Source organism: Echinops telfairi, unplaced genomic scaffold (assembly GCF_000313985.2).
Source record: "Echinops telfairi isolate 266 unplaced genomic scaffold, ASM31398v2 ScPeMD7_23;HRSCAF=83, whole genome shotgun sequence".
In the NCBI taxonomy this organism is placed as follows: Eukaryota; Metazoa; Chordata; class Mammalia; order Afrosoricida; family Tenrecidae; genus Echinops; species Echinops telfairi.
Genome location: NW_022103920.1, coordinates 75,641,889 through 75,657,800, shown reverse-complemented (window position 1 = coordinate 75,657,800; position 15,912 = coordinate 75,641,889). Strand labels below are relative to the sequence as shown.

At 41.9% G+C, this 15,912-nt stretch overlaps 1 protein-coding gene across 1 annotated transcript in view; it reads right to left on the bottom strand.

Moving 5' to 3' along the window:
• The window catches only part of HDAC9 (histone deacetylase 9), a 1,007,885-nt gene that overhangs the window by 413,458 nt on the left and 578,515 nt on the right, over positions 1-15,912 (bottom strand). The window lies entirely within an intron of this gene.

The window sequence follows — 15,912 nt, the reverse complement described above, 5'->3', positions numbered from 1 at the left end:
CTCCTTGCTTTTCAACCCTTTAAAGATTTACCTAATGCAATGTGTCCTTTGATTTCTTGACTGCTGCTTCCATGAGTATTGATGGTGGATTCAAACCCCATACAGGTCCGGAGTTGAATCGCTTCTCAGTATGTATGATGCTATTGATTGGTCCCGTTGGGAGGACTTTTGTTTTCCTTCAATTGAGTGGCAATCCATACCACTGAAAACTGTCTTCTTCAGCAAGGGCTTCAAGTTCTCCTCACTTTCAGTAAGCAAGGTTGTGCCATTTGCATATTTTGGGTTGCTACTAAGTTTCCTGCACTTCAATGCTGTTCTTCCTCAGAGAATCCAGCTTCTCTTAATTATTTGTTCAGTCTCCAGATGGAGCCCGTATGCTGAAAGGATACAACCAAATGCACTCCTCTCTTATTTTAATCCATGCAGTTAGCATTCCCTTGCTCGGATCATGTCACTGCCTCCTGGCTCATGTCCCTGTTTCCCATGAACACAGTGAAGTGTTCCGGCATTCCGAGGTTTCTCACCGTGATCCATAGTTTATGATGATTCACACCGTCAAATGCCCTTGCATAGGTAATAAAACATGAGTAAACTTTTTTTTCTGGTATTCTCTGCTTTCAGCCAGGATCTGTCTGACTTCAACAATGATATATCCCTTATTCCAAGTCCTATTCAGAATCTGGCATGAATATCTGGCAGCTCTCTGTCGAAGTACTGCTGCAACTATTGTTGAATCATCTTCAGCAAAATTTTACTTGCATGTGGTATTTGATTATGTTGTTCCATAGTCTGCACATTCTGTTGGGTCACCTTCTTTGTAATGGTTATGTTTACAAATGTAGGTTTCTTCTAGTCTCTAGGTAGCTTCCTCTGTGTTGTTCCAAAAGGCAATCACTATCATCTTGATTGTATTTTGGTTCAATTTCGGGCTGGAGAAGTTGATAGAATTCTTCAATTTCTCCATCACTAGCTTTAGTTGTTGGTATACAAACTTGAATAATAATTATTAACTGGATTTCCAAATGTTTCTTTAGATATTACCATAGTACAGATATTGAAATGTCCTTTTTGACAATGAATTCAACCATATTCCTCTTGAATTTGTCCAAGAATACCCAGCAGCGTAAAGCATATGATTATCTGATTTTAAATGGTCAAATACCAGTCCATTTCAGCTCATTAATGCCTTGGATGTATTCCATTTCATTTTTTTATGACTCCCAATTTTTCTAGACTCACATGGACTGGGCTGCTAAGTGCAAGGTTAGCAGTTAGAAACTATCAACCAACCATGGGAGAAAGTCAAGGCTTTGTACCCACACAAGGAGAAACTTACAGAGGCAATTCTCCCCTGTCCTAAATGGTCGCCATGAGTTGGCATCAACTCAATGGCAGCGAGCTTGATTTTTAGTTTCATACTCCATTTCCCTCAATGTTCCTATTATTAACAGATGTTTGCAGTATTTTTTCTCGTTTTGAGTTGAGCCTCATCAGCAAATGAAAGTCCCCAAACTCTACTTCCTCCAGGTCAGTGGTCCTCAACCTTCCTAATGCTGCGATCCTTTCAGACAGTTCCTCATGTGGTGGTGCCCCCCAACCATAAAATTATTTTTGTTACTACTTCATCACTGTCATTTTGCCACTGTCATGAATTGGGTGGCCCCTGTGAAAGGGTCGTTCGACCCCCCCCAGAGGTCGTGACCCCCAGGTCAAGAACCACTGTTGCAGGTCATCGTGTTCACTACTCCTTCTCCCAAGTCAGTTCTTAGTCTGGAAGCTCCGCTGAGACCTTTTCTTCTTGGGTGAGCCTGCCGGTATCTGACAGTGCTTCCAGCCTCACGGCAAGGCGGATGCCTCCACAGTACAACATACCAACAGACACATGGCGGCGGTCAAGTAGAGGGTCAGAGAAAAAGAGCCCTGCCCCCAATGAAGTGGACTGACATAGGGCTGACCCTTGGGTTCAACCAACAATTGTAAGAATGGTTTTGATCCAGGCATAATTTCCTTCTGTCGAACAAAGGCTGGCCAAGAGACCGAACCGATTCAGCATCACCTGACAGCAACAGTTCATGGTCTAGGCTGCTGGCTATTATGCTGGACTGTAGAATTTATAGAGCAGTATCTCCGAAGAGAAACCTGGTGACCTACTTGTGGAAAATCACCCTATGGGACACAGTTTCACAGGGACACAATTTTTGTCATCGTGAGTCAGAACTGACTGATGCCAGGGCAACAGTTTAGCAATTCTTTGACACGTTTTCCTCCAGGATGATGAAGCAAATATTAGTGTCCACATTTTACCATCTCTGAAATAAAATGAACTCTGTGATGTTTCACAAAATACCAAAGAGATGAATAGGTCCCCCAGGGGCTGGTATAGCAGACTATCAATGCATAGAGAGAATTAAAGTGCACTTCGTAATATGGATACTGACTAAAGCTATTTAATTTTAAACAGCCAAATTTGCCAGAGTGAAAAAATGAGCAATTAACATCAGTGAGAGGAAAGTCTACAAAGAAAAGAAATCTACAGAGAAATCCTGACTGTCAGGTTGGGCTTATTTAAAATATATGAAATTAAAAAAAATAAAAGCAACAACGTGACATGGTACTACCTGTGAAGTCCTGGCCATTGCCTTGGAAAGGCGTGGCATTCTGGCTATGTTGTTCTCTCGGGGTTGTAGGACTACAAATATGACCATAGAAAGGTGGTGTCGGATAATGCCCTTCTCTGATGTGTGCTGCCACTGAGTGGCCCCAGAGGCAGGGAGGACGTCTGCTTACTCTCAGTGGGGCAGCAGCGTCTCTCTTTGGCTGAACATCTGGAGGTGATCCTCCCGCAAAGTCGAGCTGTTGCTTTGCTGGCTCGAAAACACAAGATGGAACATCTGTGCGACAGATAAAACGTGCGGGCCTGTGTGAATCGCTGCTGAGGCCCCATCTGTAGAACACACGGGGTGCCATTTGTCTGACACCAGGTGAGTTACTCTGCAGGGGGACCCCGCTGAGATGGGGAAGATGGTCCCGCTTCCTCTCCTTTTATCTGTGTGCGAACTCATCTGTCAGGGAGTCCCTGTGTTTTCCATGCTACTGTACAGGGATTGTGCTGAACTTGAAGAAGGCCGTACGCAGGTTACAGCCGCCTGCATTTGTCATGTATGCCTATAAACACACCCGTGCAGCTAAGTTATGACCAAGAGAACCTGCTCATTTGTCCAAACTTCTAACACTGAAACATTCCAACTAAAGCGTTTGATTCTCCTCGTTCTTGGCTACAGCTATAACTAAAGCGAGTTCACCATGGTGGTGTTTTCCATGCCAGGTGAAGCGTCAGATAGACTGTTAGTAAAGCAGGGGACATGCGTTACGTTGCACTGAAAGGTCAGCGCTGCTAAGTTTGATCCGAGTCCACAAAGGAATGAATGAGCAATTTTCGGTACAGCATCTTTACATTCTACAGTTTCAGTTTGCCTTATGGAAATTCTTCATGCTCCGATCTGGAAGACTGATGACAAATTGGTCCTTGTTAATACCTAAGGATAACCTGAATTTCTTATAAACAGCTCTGTTTGCGGCACTGTTAACAAACCAGTAAGGAAAAGTGTTAGGATGTGATATTATACTATGTAAACTTTATTTCAGCTCAACTCATCATTTTCTTAATTTGCCTCAGGTTTTAAGACTGATTTTACTTGAAGAATTGCTAACAAAAATACAACATGAAACACATAATACTTCTTTCATATAAGTGAAAAATCCTGTTTTAAAAAAGTATAAAACCACTCCCTCATGTCCCAAGAACGATACAATTTTGTCTCAATTCAAAAGTAGATTAAGGCATATGCCAGCTGTTCTCAAAAACCACATGCGGTGTTTGGAGGGTATTCGGTCTGCTGAGAGGAGAGTGGCCTCAGGTGAAAACATCCCCTGCCATTTCACTTCTGAGACTCCTGGGGAAACAGTCCGAAGAAGCAAAATTAACTAATACGAGAAGAAAGATTTTGTAAGTATTGGATCATTTTTCAGATAAGCCAAAAGGCAAAACTTGAAAGACATCCTTGCTTATCAATTTTAGAGATGTACACAATTAGGGTAGGGGCCGTGCAAATGCTTCATAAATACCTGCTTATCTCTTAACTCAAATTATCCAAAACCACGCCTGTAAATAAACTCTCCATTGGCTGACTCAGGAGACCTGCAAGTGGAGTGGCACATGCCACTGCAAGCTCAGCACTTTGAATCGACCGGCCCGATGAGGGAGTCAGCTCACAGAAAGCTGTGCAGCCTCCAGACTCCGGAGCAGTTCCACCTGTCCTACAGGCTCATTAGGGTTAGAATTGACTTGATAATCGTTTGGTTTTTTGAGGATTTCTTTCTTTCTTTCTTCTTCTTCTTCTTTTTTTTTGGCTGGCTCATAAGACTTCCTAATATTTCCACAACATAAATCACTGTTCCTTTCTGGAAAGCAGACTGAGATGTTCCTGTTCTCGGCTGACAAGGAAGTCGCCCACCTATTCTTTTCACTCCTTCAATAAAGTTTTTTCAGCACTCACCGACAACCAGTCCCTGGGTAGAGCAAGGTCCGGTTGGGCAAGACCCCAGCTCTCTTTAGGGGAGAAGGTCAACGAACACCTGCACAACAGTGCTCATGTAACAGAAGTGAGTGTTTGCGTCTACTCGAGTTTGGTTGGGCAGGGAAGGCCCCGCTGCAGAGGTGAGGCCTCAGCTGAGAGAGACCCCCAGTTCAGGAGGAGTCAGGAGAAGATGTGGGAGCTAAGTATTTCATGCAGAACTGAGGGGGGCCCAATGCCTGGCAGTAGAAGGAAACTAATTCCAACACTGGTAAGGGGTAGAAGGAGATTACTCCAAGACTGGTAAGGGGGCCAAAGTGGCCGGAGCTTGGAAATGAAAGAAGGGAGACAGATGGAGTTGGTGAGGAGGGAGGAGCCTGATCATGACGGCCTAGGGGGGCACATGGAGGTGTTTGGATTCTGTCCTGGGGGGAAAAAAAGAAGGTGCAACTAGGGAGTTTTTAGCAAGCCTATGAAATGAATAAGAGTCTTGATAATGGGACCAAACTTATCAAAAACTCAGGGCGATCACACAGGACCAGGCCATGCTTCCTTCTTTCTGCTAGACCCAGGGCTGCAGGAGTCCCCAGAGGACTGGGAGGCACCTAGCAACAACTGTAACATGATGAAGACATTGTTTAATTTTTAAACGATGGCTACAGCTGATAGAAAACACTGAAGTTTAGGTGGGAAAAAGTGGAAGTAAAAGATTGACACTTTAGAACATAAACTGCTCAGCAACAAAAGTGTAACAAAAACTGCCAGGGCTTTTCTGGAATAAAAACACACAGAAGCCACTTTTCCTTTGTTTACAACACCAGGGATTTCCTTTCCCTTTCCACTAGACCGCGGCATCTTTCCTAAGAATATCTTCCACATCTTCAGGTGATAGTCCACATTGGGTCAAAGGTTTTCTTCTCTCCTTAGGAGAAGAGACGCAGTGACGAGGGGCTTCCTTATTTTCTTTGCACACCATGCTTCGTTTGGGGAGGGGTTTCGAAGTAGATGATAGCTCACAGTGAGTGATCGTCCAGGCATTCAGCTTGTAAACCTCGCCGTGTTTTCCCCATTGATCCGTTCATCCTTTTCATCAACTGGTGAGCAGAGCATGCTCCATGTAAACAGGGCACCTGAGTCCATCCAAGATGCTCTCTGTCATGTTGTAACATGGGCGTGTGGGGGCCAGCCTTTTCAATCTCGCAGAGAATGCTAGAAACGCAGATTTTTTATTAGCAATGTACTATTTTGAAGTGTCATTTATTCAGATGCTGCTGACGACACTAAGTCTTACTGGACGGATCCAACCTACACACTGTGACCTTGTGACCCCTACCCTGCGGATTCCTCCTTGCTTGAGCATTGTAGGGTTCAGGTCATTTGGGGCTGATGACCAGGTGCTCATCAGCACACCATCTCCAAAGCTTGAGATTTGTTTTATGTTTCCTACTTGGTCAAAAAGGTAACCACTCTGCCAGGGGTGGGAGTAGGAGTAAAAATGTACTCTAATGAGGTATCACAGGGATTCTGGGAAAGGGATGGGACTATTCTTGATCTGGACTGTGGTTAAAAAAAAAATGACATGCATTTTCCAAAATGAGTTGAACTATAGAGAAAAGGGAAAATATTTAACACACATATATTATACATTAATGACAAATTAAATCACTAACATGCTTCTAAACAGATGATAAGATCTTCATGCTATCTATGAAGACATGGAAGCATTAGTATGTTCAGTGGTTAGGTTTACAATAAAGCAGTTAATGCAGTATTTACACAAGTGGGGGTATATATGTTCTGGAAATATCCTAGTACTTCCAGACAACAATTTTTTATTAATAGCATAAGAATAAAAGCACAAGGCTATAGCAGAATATCAATATTGAATTAGGGTTCAGTAGTGCTTGCTACGTTTATAAAGCACTATCTCATTTAAATCATCCTGGTTATGCACTGGCTTCCTCCTTTGTCTGCTCCCCTCAAATTCAGTAGTTTGAACCCACCAGTCACCGTGGGCAGAAATAGGCGGCTTTCTGCTCTTGTAAGGATTGACCTCTCAGGAAATCAGGCGGGCAGTCCTATTATGTCCTATAGGACCACTATGAGTCAGAATCATGTTGATGGAAGTGAGGTACATTTATTATTATTATTTAATGCTTCTAGGAATGGAGTGCTGGTGGCACTGTCTGGTAAGCATCGGGATGTTTGACTGCCCATTCAGTGACTTGAACCCATCAGCCACTTCACCAGGGAAAGAGGAGACTCTGCTCTGGTCAAGATAGACAGCCTAAGAGACCCCCCAAAAGGTCTCTGTAAGTAAAAATGGGCTTGACAGCAGGGGGCAGGGGTGGGTGGGATGTAAATATGCTTCTGGAATAAACTCTCAGAAACCCAAAGGAGCAATTCCACTCAGTCCTCTAGGATTGCTGGTAACATAGTTAGGTTACACAATGGGCTGTTAACTCTAAGTCAGTGTTTGAAACTACCAGCTGTGCCAAGGGGGAATGATGAGGCTTTCTATTCCTGGAAGGTTTTATAGTCTCAGGAACACGGGCAGTTCTACTCTGTCCTATAGGAGAGCCAAGAGTCAGAGTCAGATCACAGCAGTGAATGAGCAGTGGGGCACAGTTAAGCTTTTCCCTACCAGCCAAAAAACTGGCAATCTGAATATACCCAATTTGAATATCTTCAGAGGGTAGGTCTGGAAATTGAGGGGGGAGGTCAGACTGCTCCCTGCTGCTAGGGACAATGGATAGGTTCCTGTAGGTGGGGTTTGCAAGCTACTGATAATGGTTCCTATGGAGACCCAGAGACCAGGGCAAAGTTAAACTGCCATTCTAAATCTAAATCTGTCCCTCCTCTTCCTATTGTGTGTATGTCTCTAGACCACCCCCTCTCATTGTTGTATAACCTATAGTGCAACCCATTCCTGTGACGTATGTCTTCACCTGTAATTAGTGGGCTTGCATACCCTCAAGGTATATAGGCCTGGGTCAGCAATAGAGATCTCTCTCTCAGGCATCTCGCCGCCCACTCCCCTCTCTTCTCCCTCTCCCCTCTAGTCCTCTGTCCCTTGTTCCCTTTCCCAGTCCTCCTTCCCTTCCCCCTCTCTCCACGTGGACCACCAAGCGGGGCTGAGGTGAGCAATGCTACCATGAAATGTGTCTGACTGCATTACTGTAATATCTTTCCTCTACCTCTCATGCTCTCGATGACTTTAATATAATACTTATATATCTCAACTGTACAATTGTGCATTACTGAACCAGTGGGTAGTAGCAGTGAGGGCTGGCCCCCACCCCCCCAAATTTAATACCACAGGTAATCTTCTAAAATATACCAGCCTTGAACACTCTATGGTACAGTTTCACTCTGCACACAGTCAGTTGCCATACGTTGCAATCGACTCAATGGGGAAATCACAGTAACCTAGGACTCCCTGATTCACTGTATTTTTAGACAGTTGAACACTTTGACTAAGTTACACACAAAAACAAAGACTTTTGTAGGGCCACAGCTGCTGCCACTGTGAAGGCCATTAAACCGCCTACAGTTTGCTATTTGTATAGGCTACAGGATCGGAGCTCTGTGAGCAATCGAGGAACGATCAACTTTCATCTTTTATTCTCTGATTTCCAACACACAACTCATTGGTGGCTCCTGAGTGCATCTTGGTGCACCGTCGTCACAATGACTCCATCCCTGGAAACCGTTGTTTGTTTTTTTTAAGTGAGTTTTTATTGCTGGTTGATATAATTATGTTAATACCAACGGGGTAGCAGTATATTTAGGCTATGGGGCTACAGCCCTGGATGCAATTCTGCTTAAAGGAAGCAGAATATTCTAGGTCGGATGACATTTCAAGGTCACTGTAATCCCTCCAATTTCATGAGTGTTTAGAGAAAGAGCAGAAAGACACAGGGGAAGGGGAAAGAACGTCAGGAACTTAACAAGTCCCCGAAATCTGTAACAAAGAGTCTGTTACACGCTGGCAGTTTTCACATCTACAAATCGCTTAGCTATATTAAAAATTCCTTAGCAGGGCTTAATTATTTCATTCTGTCAAATGAAACTATTTGTCAAGGTTGGGAAACAACCAAATTATTTTGCTTCTCTCTCCCTTTGAACTGCCTGGAATCAACATCAGTTAAACTACTCACATGGTTTAATTCCCCAGAGATTTTCCTGTCTCCTATTTTCTTGCCTCACAGTCATGTCCAACTATTGTTTTTCTCATTCAAGAATGGCGTCTCTGACGAGTGCAGAGTGAAAGGGAAAAGGCGGGCTCCTTGGCCTTGGTCTTCCAGTTAAGAAAGCAGAACCTGGAATGTCTGCGGATGTTGCATATGAATGCACTGAAATGGTCATTTACTTTCTTTCCCAAACACAGCATTTCATCACATCTAATAATAAAGCATCAAGTCACTTTCTGTATATTATAAACCATCAACTTATAATTATATGGTGAAATGCTTCTATATGGATTCTCTGTGATTATAAACTGGTACAAGTGGGGCTTTTTTTTTTTTTTTGAAGCCTACTACATACCTACAAGAATCTGTTTACATTGGGCTAATCATGTCGACATAGCATGTATTTAAGGGTAAAGTTAAAGTTTCTTTTATAAACCTTTATAGATAGATAAATAATCTAGGAAACCTTTTACTGTTACACAATTAAGACGGCCTTCCAATGCTTGCTAAAAATCTTGACATAGTATCCATCTAATGGGCAAAATGTAATTCTAAATTGATGATTAAAAGACTCTGCCTGGAAACAAGCTGTCGAAAGGATGGAAAGAAATTAAACCTGACAACAGTAATGCCTACTTTCCTAAATGAAAGCCCAGTTCAGGTTTCTACTCATTCATTTTTCAAAACTTAAAACAAGGCCCTTTCCAACCACCCATAGAGGAGATGCCAACATTAGCCATTCCGCTGAACTTGATGAAGTCTGGAGGCTTCCAGCTTCATGCTCGCTAAGAACTCCTGTGAGAAGATGCTTGTCCAATCTGAAAACGGCAATGTGACACCACGAGAGAAAGGCGCCTGGTGGTAACTGACTCGCTACTACTTTGGGAAGCTTGTAATCCAACAAGATAGTGGAATGCCCTGATATCACAGAGTGAGTACACAAATGTAGAGCAGAGCAGGAGAAGTCGGGAAGTCGAGTTGGGGAAAGGCCCCACTTCCAGTCTGCTAAATCCAAGTGACTATGAGGATCTTCCTCATCTTTATTTATTTCGTTCCTAGGATTTCAGTTGTGTATTTTCTACTCCTCAGTAAAAGTAAAAGTAGAGAGACCTTACAGCTTTTGTTAAAAATAACACCGAAAGAAGCATGAGTAGTTAAGGGCAGGCCTTGACTCCTGTGATGTAGGCTAAAGTCCAGCTCCCTCAACTGCTGTCACCTGGATCCATATATCTAAGCACTTTAAAACAAACGTTTTAGATATCTGGGTTTTTTTCTTAAAATTTTAAGGAATAATACAGGTATGGTACCCACTGCTCTCCTAGTACACCTCTATGGCTAAGGGACTTCTATTCTTTAAATGATCATAGAGGAGGTACAGGAAAGAAACATAGGCAAGGCAACTAGAGGAGACAGAGAAGCAGTAAGGTAAATAGAGGCAAGAAAAAAGCAACTAATGGTACATAGTCCTCCTTCAGTTCTACCAAACATTTCAGTCTGCCAACAAGTAAGCCATGGAGAAGTTTACAAGGACTAAAATTAAGATAATATGAAGTGTCCATTGCTAGATCATCTCAAGTGGGACATGAAAATAGGTCTGTTTTTCCAGGATAAAATAGGGAAAAGAGTAAGGAGAATAACTCAAGTTCTCATCAAAAACCAGCCAACCAAACAAACCAGCAGACATTGGACCAGTGGAGAACAAAGGATGCGCCACGACAAACAACACAAAGAGAAAGGCAACATGCTGCCATAAATCTAACAAATGCCACCGGGAAATGTGTGTCTAAATTGCTAAGTGGAAGACTAACTTGCTATGTACACTTTCACATGCCCAAAAATCTGAGCGGGATATTATTTTAAAAGGAAGAAAAGACCTATAGCCCTTTTTGAATATATGTATGCAAATAATTGTTGTTCTCCAAATTAAGCTCCTGAGGAAAAGATATGCTTTGATCAACAGTACCAAAAAATAGTTTCGGAATCCTGTATTAGAACTGACTTCAGCTATATGTTATAAGGTGAAAAGTACATTCACACACACACACACACACACACACACACACACACACACACAGGGATCTACATGCTCTATCAGGAGGTGACCTCAGGCATGAAAGAATGCCCTCTCTGTGTTGCTGTGGATAAATGGTAGGAGGCAGGGAATGGTATGAATCATGGTATGGAGAACATGTAGCCTTTATGTTAGAAAATTATGCCAAGAAACAATTCAACAGATACTACTCAAATAAAGGGTCAAATTCCCCTCCAAAAACTTCTGAAAGTTCCCCACTTTCTCTGACGCAACACTTGTAGCAAAGTTATAGCCCTGCCTCGGCTGTCAGAACACAACGTGTCTACCTGTTTTAATAAGGGCAACAGAGGACATCTGCTGAGCCTCCCTTTGCTGGTCTTGTCTTAGATATATTTTTATTATGATAAAACAGCCCACATGTCAAAATGCCTAAGTATCATAGTAATAAATATATAATAAATATGGATATCTAGACTGTACCTTGACATATATAAGATATCATCTTGTGATTTATGTAGATATTTTTTTTAACATTTTGGCTGATATCCAGTCACAGGAATGCATAAGGAATTCATCACACCGCATATTACGAAAAGGAAAAGAAGGCAGGCGGAGACAAAACAGAAGAGGAGAAACAAATATAAACAGGAGAGCATATCAGAGAGGGAGCGTTATTTCTGCAAGAAGTCAACGACTTCCTCCCCTTCCCAATACTGATGCACAACACACTGTATCCCTGTTTTCGTGAATGCTTCACTCCTCACCATCAGTCAGGTCAGCCCCATGAACACACTGAGTGGCGTTTTCTTAGTGTTCAAAGCAGCACCTGGCACAAGCAATGCAATAATTATTTGTTGAATGGGTACATCGATATATCGGTATTTAAGTTTTTAAAAGGCACTGAAAGATGAGTGTACCTTGTACACAAGGTACAGTGTTCACATGGATTTGATAGGATAAATATGGTCAACATGGATGCTCAAATTCTAGTTAAACTAGAAACTGTTGGCTCTGAATTATACTATGGTGTAAGGCTGCAACCTGCAAGATCAGAAGTTCAAAACCACCAGCTGCTCCTCGGGAGAAAGATGAGGTTTTCTGCTCCTGTAAACAGTTACAGTCTTAGAAACTCAGAGACACCGTTCTACCCTGTCCGACAGGGTCGCTAGAAGCTGGCATCTCCTCAATGACACCGAGTTTGTTTTGGTTTTGGAGTATGATTACAATTATAGACAAATGATTGAAAGAATACTGCCATTCAAGGGGGGGTCTATCACAATATGTCAGAACAAAAAGACTGGAGATTCTTTGGAAAATGCCTGTATATCCTTCCTTTAGTGATCTGACTATAATTTTGCCTTCTAATAAACTTATGTAGACAGTGGTCAAAATGTTCCACTGAAATAATGAAACTGCCCAAGAAACTGGGTGTGTTTTGTTTTCATCAATTATCATTTAATTTCACACACACACACACACACACACACACAAGTATGTGGCAATATTTAAACTCTCAATGGGTTCCAAAGAAAGTGACCATTACTAACACCTTTTATGTGTACTTATCTCTTTTTGAGTATTGGGGAACTTGTACTTTAGAAATCCTTTCTTCTTCCCGTAAGAAAACCAGAATATGCTGGCGAAAGTTACAGTCTGCTTTTGATGCCAGTGAGAGAAAACTTTGGGGTTTGTTTTGGGGGGGGTGATGGCGGGTAAAGGCTTACAAAACTATGTAATCAACACAGGGAGTACCCCACATTAGCTACAGAAAATTGTGTGATAGATTTCTGAATATTAAAATGTCTCAAAAAAAACCCCAACAACCCAAAGCTGAATGTTTAAGCCATGCTTAAACTGCTCAGAACACTTTGGGGGAAATAGAATATTCCAACTGATGGGCAGAGATAAATCGTTCTGAAAAGCTCTCCTTTTTAGCCCAGCCCTGGCCTGTCTAACTTTCCCTCTTGTTTACCAGGAGGTAGGACAATACAAATACTATGTAAACTCATTCCAGGCGATACCTATTTCTGCTAAGCTCTTGAGAGCCTATACTTGAACTATATGAGGCAAGTAATTCTTAATATCTACAAACTTCCCATATACCTGTCATTCAGGTGTCAGGCAACAGGTAGGTCAATGATACAAGATGAGAAAGAACACTTACAGTGTGCGGTTATAACAGGCATGAATGACTGCTTTCATAAACGTGTGAAATAATAACAAGATATGAGGAAGTTCTCAAATTTTAATAAGTCAATTATTGTATAAACTGGGCTCCTAAAAATACAGGTTATTAGAGCAAGGCAAACATACCCTGACAAACCCCGTGCCAGGAGGGCCAATCGATCATGTGTTCTTCCCCCTCTTTTTGCTGCCTCCCTAATTCCTCAAATTCGAATGACCATACAAAAAGTTGCAAGATGAAAGAAAAAATTATTTTAAAAGTCACTGGTGTACCTACGTCTTCATGTCTGTCAGTGTTTCTAAATAATATCTCAAGAATAAGGATTGTGTTTTTACGATATACCTACTTGGCTCCAGATTGAATAGATTCAATAGTTTTATCCATGGGAGTGGGAGAGGGGTGATCAAAATGACAGTATCTTGGGTTATTTTTTACTTAGCGGGTATTTTCATCCAAATGAAAGCTGGGATGAGTGGAAGGTGGGAACTTATCGCAGAAGGAAACTTCAAATGTTTTCCATAAAAGCAAGTGATAGAAAAATGGGAAGAGAACATATTGTCAAAAGTGGAAACCCTTGCCAGACAAAGAAAATCAAGGCAGTCCAGATAAGTCTCTTCTTTTACAGGGTCCAGTGCATTATACAGAAATGTCCAGCTTTGGGCACCGAAATCATAACCATGACCCCAAAGATTAAAGAAATGTCTTCATCACCCCACGGAGAAGAAGGCTGAATGGTAGCAGTTGACTTTTTGATGTTTCCACTGTGAAGATCATAGAAAATAACAGAGATTCAATATTTTCTTTTATCATATTCTCCACTCTTCTCTTGAGACAATGGAGGGCAGGTGAAATGTTTTCAAAATCTGGAGAGTACCCAATGTACATATGCCATCTTGATTAAACATATGGAACCCATACTTGGAGAAAAGCCAACTGGAGACCTACTTGAGTAATCTAAACACCCAAGCTGAGAGGGGTTAACATATAAAGTTCAGCTCCCCACTTTGAAGTTTTCTGGTCTTCATTTTGTCTAATTAAGACAAGATTTAATAATCAAACCACTGTACAAACATGTACCTAAAAGCATAGGTTTGTTTCTAATTTTAGGGAGAATTCTTAACAGATTCCAAAGAATCAGCTCCACATGACAGAAGGTCTCCAATAAGATTTGCTTTTCTTATTGCTAAAATGCAAATACCTGCTTTTCACCTTAGTTTCTTCCATGTGACTGGGGTTAGCAACCACTTGTCAAAATATGGGATTTAAAAAATATCCTGATATAAGCACACCAACTCGATCTGGAACAGTGGCAACTCTAGGACTTAAAAACCATGTTTCAATATATCCTTACACTATCCCTAGGAATCATCTATAGATGTCAAAGGAAGCCATTTTCCCATTGTTAATAGGACACGCACATCCACCCGTTTTGGGGAAACATAAGTAACATGGACAGAAAATATATCTATAATCTAACATGAATTTTATAAATGAATCTAATTCCAGAACACTAATATCATGAGGTGAATTCCCAATCTTTTCTTTGGTAGATAGATCTCTCAGTGGACTCTGGGTATTTTTCAAAGAATACCTGGTAGGTTAAAGCTGAGCTAATAAACAGCAAAAGTGAACCTAACTGTACCACGATATCTGGTTAATTTTTAAAGAATTTGGTAAATTTAGAAAGGTGGAGAAATAAAACAGATGTCCACCTGATGACACTGAAAACAACCTCAAAGTATGGTGACAAGGGTAACGGTAACGACAGGAAGAGAGTGATTGCCTCTTATGGTCTCCCCACCCCCAACTCCTTCTCAAACACCTTGTGTGTCCCAGAGGACGGGGCTGGACGAGTTTCTGGCCAGTGAAGGAGGCTCCACGATGCTGTCGGTCCACACTGACCTGCTAACCCAAAGGTAGGCAGTTGGGAACCTCGAGCCGTTCTGTGGGAGAGGGATGAGGCGCTCGGCTCACACAGAGACTGGAGGCCTCGGAAACCCCACCTACGGTTGCTATGCGTCAGCACTGACGTGCCAGCAGCGAGCTTGTTTCTAGTTGGTCAGTGGAAATCTCAAGTTCATGTTCTCTTCATGGTCCTGCCTTTGTTTCCCTAGAGGCCAGAGAGAACAGAAAATCCCAGTCCCACCTAAAATAAAGTGAATGCATTAGGGCATCCCTTCTCCTATTACAGCAAAAATATAGAAAGATAGCAAAAATAACCCAAGCACAGTTAAATAAGATGTCTATTAGGCATTCTTTTAAAAATATATATATCACAATACAATAAAGCATTTAATTGTTCAAGCAAAAATATAGCCACTAGTAAACAGGACATCATCTCTCTCTCTTTTATAAGTTTGCATTTGCTTTTTAATCTTTCATCGAGATCATACTGGATGATTAGTAAAGATTTCGAGATGGACTGATCAAGCGGCTACGACAGTGGACTCAAACGTAACAAACGTGAGGGTGCTGCACGAGGCAGCACTTCAAGGACCTCATTTCTTAAGAGTAGCCTCTTACGCCTCGAAGACAATGGAGAGACACAATACAAAGAAGAAGAAATAGAATCTACACATTCCGGACTTTTAACATAGACCAGGGATGACAAGGGCCTGCTGTTGGAAGCCGATCACTGCTGAGAATGGAGATCAAACTGTACGTACCAAGTTTCTGAATATCATTTCACTTAGGCAGTCACTGAAAAGACCTCATTGGCTTGTCTGTTATCATTATCTGGTAGTGCTGCTGCTCTGTGGCCTCCTCAGCAGGAGGATTCCTACGGATCTGGTGTGCTACTGATAGATTATCCTCTGAGCATTTTAGCCAAAACAAGGCTGCCAGAAAGAAATTATCCAAGTTTCCCAGAAATGGCTCTGAGCATTTTTGGGGAATGAAGTGAGGAATACTTGAGAAAAATCAACATGA